At 41.5% G+C, this 5,399-nt stretch overlaps 1 pseudogene; it reads left to right on the top strand.

Moving 5' to 3' along the window:
* Nucleotides 1-2,027: 2,027 nt before the first annotated feature.
* Nucleotides 2,028-3,507, top strand: LOC114892108 (annotated as a pseudogene).
* The last annotated feature ends 1,892 nt before the right edge of the window (nt 3,508-5,399 follow it).

Here is a 5,399-nt window from a genome sequence, read left to right as displayed (position 1 = left end):
TGCATCAACTAAGAGTTTAATTATGCAGTAATTCAGTAAACATTTTTTGAGCAACTACTACCTGCCCAGCACCTAGCCTCTAGGAATACAACAGTGTGGAAAATAGACACAGTATTAAATAAGCCAGCAAGTTCAGCATGGAGAGAACTATGATAGGTATAAAACAGAGCATTATGGGACTATGCAGAAAGAATACTAACCCAGTCTTAGTGAGTCAAGGGAAAATGTCCAGTGGAATTGGAATCCGTATTGAAACATAAACGATAAAACGACTTAGGCAAAAAGGAAGAGAATAAAGTTCCCAACAGAGGCAACAGTCTATATTAATGCCCAGTGGTGGGAAATTATATCATGTTTCAAGAACTAAAGAAATCCAGAATGACCACAGTATAGAATTAAAGTGGAAGAAAGGGAAAGTAGATTGAGCAGTACAGAGATAAAAGATGAGGCTAGAGAAGTAAAGAGGGATCAGATCAAGGGTGCTTTAAGCCATGTAAACATGTTTGAATTCTATCAAGAGAACACAGAAGAACAGATGAATATTTTAAGCAGGAGAGAGACCTAAGTTTTTCCTTGAGAAAGAAAACTGACTGCAATGTGCAGAACATACGAGGGGGGAGGGTCTAGAATCATGGAAATAGGTTAATATTCAAAATTGTTTTGTGTTTACTTCTGAATAAAGTTCAACTAAGTATTAAACAATCAGAACTCTCTGGCTAACCACTGATTATTCTGTGAATTATCTAGTTAAAACACAGTGTCTTAACGATTAAACTTAATAATTGCACTGTTTATAATCTAAGTTGTTTACTACCTGAGGTTTAACACTCAGAGAGTCGATTAAATTGGGTAACTCCTCTCTTGGATGGGAGCAGTAACGTTCAGTGGAATGCTAACTACCTCTGAGAATTATGCTTAACTCAGAATTTCTTTGCCATAGGAGTAATTGATTTTAGGCTGGGTGAACTGTTTCTTAATATATATGCCCACAGGGAGAATGTCATTTTAATAAGATGCTTCTATAAGCCACACCCTACTTAAAACAGAAGGTTTCCCCTTTGTCTTCATAAGCAAAAACTGAAGGAGCCCTGTTTGTCCTTAAGTAAACAACTGGGAGGTAATGTAATACTGAGTTGATGGTCTGCAAAGTATCTCTTTGCCAATTCAGCTATCCAAGTTTTGCTTTTGTTTTTAACTATAGCTTTCCTAGAAAATACATCGACGTTTAACCTTATTGAATACCACTAATTTGACCTAAATCTGCTTGTACTGGTCTTTCAGCTGTTCTCTTGATTTCATGATCCACTGTTTTGCTCTGCTACCACTATGACACAACTAAAATAAAAGTATCCAAATAATTGGAAATTGTGGAGGGGAGGTAATAAAATAAACAATGTCATCTCAGAGATCAAGGTAAAAGATGGAGTCTTTAAAAAATATAAAATCATTGATTCATCTAAGCAGTCAAATTCTGATGCTGAGTCACAGACTTGACCCAATGGAGTATAAGCACTAAGGATTGCTCAAGACTGTCAACTGAATTGTGGGGAAAACTGCTTATAAATCTATTTCTATTCATGTTTATATAACCGTCCTTTAAAAATTTTAATTGTAGTGTATGTTTGCTAACTCAGAAAATTATATTAATATCATATATTATGTTAAATTTATTTATAAATACATAAGTGTCCATCTATTTGGGACTAAACTGCCTATATAATACTGTTAATGTTATATAATCAAATTTACCATTCATTGTTCTTACTATGTGGCACCTAGTTTACAAAACCCCACAGACAGCCTATTTTATGGGAATTTACATTCAATTCAAAAACAGTTGCTTTAAACTTATCTAGTCGTGGCTGGTATTATAGTCCTTTAAAAGTAATTTCCAGAAATTTTAATCTCTCTCAAACTGCTGAGGATAACCTGGCTTATTTTATATGGTACACAAATAAACATTTTGTGCATTTATTTTAATGGCAGCTGGAAATACAGAGCTAGCACACAAACTAGCACACAAATCAATGGACAATCACATGCTGGGCACAAGGACTTGGCTGCAATCCCCCAGGACAAGGCCATCTTGGATATGGGGTGGCCTAACCTCACAATCTACAAGCCCCACTTTACCTTCCCTCATGGAACACATGGAGCTGCCCAGAAGCCAGGAGCTCACTGTCACTCAAATCTACACCCCCCTACCATCTCCATCACCCTGGAGGTGTGGGCAGAGAGGTGGTTTCCTGGAACCAACTCTCAGATTTTAGCCCCAAGAACCAGCCTCTACCATTTCCATCATCCCAAGACCACCTGCCCAGATTCCAACATCTACAAGAAGTTACTCATCTACAAACAGAGAGAGTTCATGGGAGGCAGCCCTCAGAGCAAGGCTTTCATTGAGGAACCATCACTAAGTCACCCAAGTTCCCTGTATCCCAGCCTCCTGACTCCAACCAGATGGCCAAGATCGAAACTGACTACTGGTCTGCCTCCCATGACTCTTCATTGTGGAGACAGAATGGAGGAAGCAAAAGGCATCTCAGGGACTTCCCTAGTGGTGCAGTGGTTAAGAATCCGCCTGCCAATGCAGGGGACATGGGTTCGATCCCTGGTCTGGGAAGATCCCACACGCCATGGAGCAACTAAGCCTGTGTGCCATAACTACTGAGACTGCACTCTAGAGCCTGCAAGCCACAACTACTGAGACCACATGCCACAACTACTGAAGCCCACACGCCTAGATCCTGTGCTCCACAAGAGAAGCCACCGCAAAGAGAAGCACGCACGCTGCAACAAAGAGTAGAGCCCGCTCACCCCAACTAGAGAAAGCCTGTGCAGCAACAAAGACCCAATGCAGCCAAAAATAAATAAATAAATAAAATTTTAAAAATTAATAAATAAATAAAGTGTTTTGTTTTGTTTTGTTTTAAAAAGGCATCTCACAGGGAGGCAGATGAAGAGAAGGAAGAGGAGGGCGATGGTGACTCCAGAGAAGAAATGGCACTCAAGGAAGCATCAGAGAGAGAAACTCAGTAAGGTGATGTCCAAGTTGGGAAAGATGGTATTGAAAGAAGAGATGGAAAAGTCATTGCCTATCCAGAGAGAACCAGTCCCTACTGGACTGGACACCCTTTCATACTTCCTTACACCATGGAAAGTCTAATTTTCTCTCTCTGCCTATGGCAGGATCACCCTGAGCTTACTATACTTCTCAGACTTCAGCCCATGGGGAGTGAGAATGGAAGCTCACACCTTGCTGATCTGTCCCTATGAAATGCTGGTGGCGACCAGTAAGGGGCAAACGAAGTTGCCTCCAGGCTTGACAGGCATTTGTCAGCCAAGGACTTCTCAAGGGTATTTTCCATGTCTTCTGCAGCCCTGGGGTTGTGGGACATGGACTTCCTTCCCCACAATGAGGGAGCAGTCCTTTCTCTCATCCCTGGTCCTCACTGGATGGGGCAAACCCAGCCTGGACTCAAGCACACACAGAGTAAATGTTTGTGACCTCTCCCTGCCTCCATCCCCACATGAAGGTTCCCAGAAGAAATTAAGGAAAAATAAATATGGCACTTAAGAGGTCAGACCTGTCAGCTGTCTTGACCAATGGGTGGGTAGAACCTCCAGCCCTGGAAGGAGGAGGGTGAGAGTGGGAAGCAGCCAGGCAAGCAGGGAAAGATCCAGGATCCCGTGTGTACCCAAGCACTCCTCCTCACTTCACCTTTTACAGCTCCCCCATCACCCTGACCTCCAGCCTCTTTGACTCTAGCAAAAGCAGGCTCCAGCTCAGGGAGATCTCAAACAGGGAGGCCGCCCTGCCCTCTATCTAGTTCACCTTGTCCTCTACTTGCGACCCCCAAGCTTCAAAGACTCTTGCTCCAAACCTGTGGCTTCCCCTAAAACCTTGGCTTAGAGTGGAGATGTCACCAAAACAAAATCCTTGACCACCATCAGCCTCCAGGCGAAGTCAGCTAGAACTCTACCTTCTAGTACCAACCCAAATCCTGGGCAGAACCCAGGCCTTCAAACTCCCTTGGATGGGATCAACAGGCCAGGCTACAGGAGCATTTCTGAATGTCCTGGCTACCAGGTCCTGCTCCTACCCATACCTAAAGAATGTAATTTCTTGGAGCACCACCCGCTCACACTGCATTTCTCACCTAACTCTCTGCCCTACCTTAATCATACTCCCAGCTTTTCCTCTTTACAAATACATATTTATATATAATTTTTATATATAGATGTAAATAGGTATAGATATATCTGTCTATTTCTGGGTCTGGGTTTTATTGCCCAGAGCCTGGGCACGATGCATGCGATAATGCTGGGGAGGGGGCACTCTGCTTGGAATTAAAGGTTCCATTGGGTCCCCCCCAAAAAAAGATACATGTATATAAATATCATTACGTGAACATTCTATTATTGCCAATATTTAAGTGAAAGTAAAATAAGACCCATTGAGAAAGGGTGGAGTTGAAATGTGTGTGTGTGTAAAGAGAGACAGACAGACAGAGATAGGGAATCCAAGTATAAGTGATACGTAGAAAAGGCAAAAATATGAAGGTAGCTTTTTTCCTGCCTTCAGACTTTAACTGAAACATCAACTCATCCTAAGTCTTGAGCCTGCTGGCCTCTGGACTAGAACTATATATTCTCAGCTCTCCTGGGTCTCCAGCTGGCCGAATCACCCTGCAGATCTTGGAACTCGCTAGCCTCCATAATCATGAGCCTGTTCCTCAATTCTTTATAATAAACATCTTTCTAGAAAGATAGATAAACAAAAATGTCGGAAACAGATGTTGTATTGTGCCATTATGCGTGAATGCGCACGCAAGCGTGCACACACACACACACGCACACACACACACATTCTGTTTCTCTACAGTACCCCAACTGAGACACTGTTATATAAGAGGACTGAGGACAATATCTCCATTCTAACATGAGGACCAAGAGAGCAGTTCATGCTTCATATGTTATTTGGTGATGGAAACAACATAAAAAGAATAGTTATCTCCCAGCATAACGATGCATTTGATAACACCTGCACATTTTTATTAAATGCTTACCTGAAAAAAAATTATTATTAAGGTTAGCCAAAAGTTAAGTGAGTCTCATTAATAATTGTATTTTTAATTTCCTCCTCACCAAATGATTTATTTTCATGTGCTTCTAATCATGAGAGTGCACTTTAATATAGCTATAGAGTGTAGCCCTGAAGAGATGGCCCATTTACCATTGTGCAGTAATATAAAAGTAATGGCAGCTAGTCATACAGGTGTTTTCAATTTCCATCGTACATGGTATACAGCCCTTGGTTCAGTCGATAATCCAACTGTAAACAGTGACTCATTGTTAACAACTCTGGGAAATAGGATTAACAATTTCTAATTTCAAAG

Source organism: Monodon monoceros, unplaced genomic scaffold (genome assembly GCF_005190385.1).
Source record: "Monodon monoceros isolate NGI ecotype Baffin Bay Population unplaced genomic scaffold, NGI_Narwhal_1 Super_Scaffold_12, whole genome shotgun sequence".
Taxonomy (NCBI): Eukaryota; Metazoa; Chordata; class Mammalia; order Artiodactyla; family Monodontidae; genus Monodon; species Monodon monoceros.
This window is presented reverse-complemented; position numbering and strand designations above follow the sequence as displayed.